Source organism: Micropterus dolomieu, linkage group LG01 (genome assembly GCF_021292245.1).
Source record: "Micropterus dolomieu isolate WLL.071019.BEF.003 ecotype Adirondacks linkage group LG01, ASM2129224v1, whole genome shotgun sequence".
NCBI lineage: Eukaryota > Metazoa > Chordata > Actinopteri > Centrarchiformes > Centrarchidae > Micropterus > Micropterus dolomieu.
Window position 1 is genome coordinate 2,548,784 of NC_060150.1, and position 419 is coordinate 2,549,202.

Sequence of the window (419 nt, forward strand, 5' to 3'; positions counted from 1 at the left end):
CAAAAATGCTTGAATATTTTGGGAGTTGAGGAGCTCCGCGAGTGGCGGCGGGGGAAGCCTGCTGTGACCCGCGGGAGGAGCGCGTGAGGCCGGCCAGCCGCCCAATCACAGAGCCCTCTGCTCCCGCCGTCACACAGACCGCTGCAGCAACAACGGCAGAGAAAACACAGCTGGAAGGTTTTTATACCGCTTATCTGTCTTTACATCCTGAGGAAGGTTGAAACGGTTTAACTTAAAGAGAAAGCTGTGTGGATCGCTGGTGTGTGTGTCGCATTGAACATTACGTCGCGGCAGGTGTGTGTGGCGTCGCTATGACGACAGGCTACGTACTATCTCTGGGTACTATCTGCCATGGAAAACGGAGCAGAGTCGAGTAGAGTAGAGTCGAGTAGAGTCGAGTAGAGTCGAGTCTATCGATT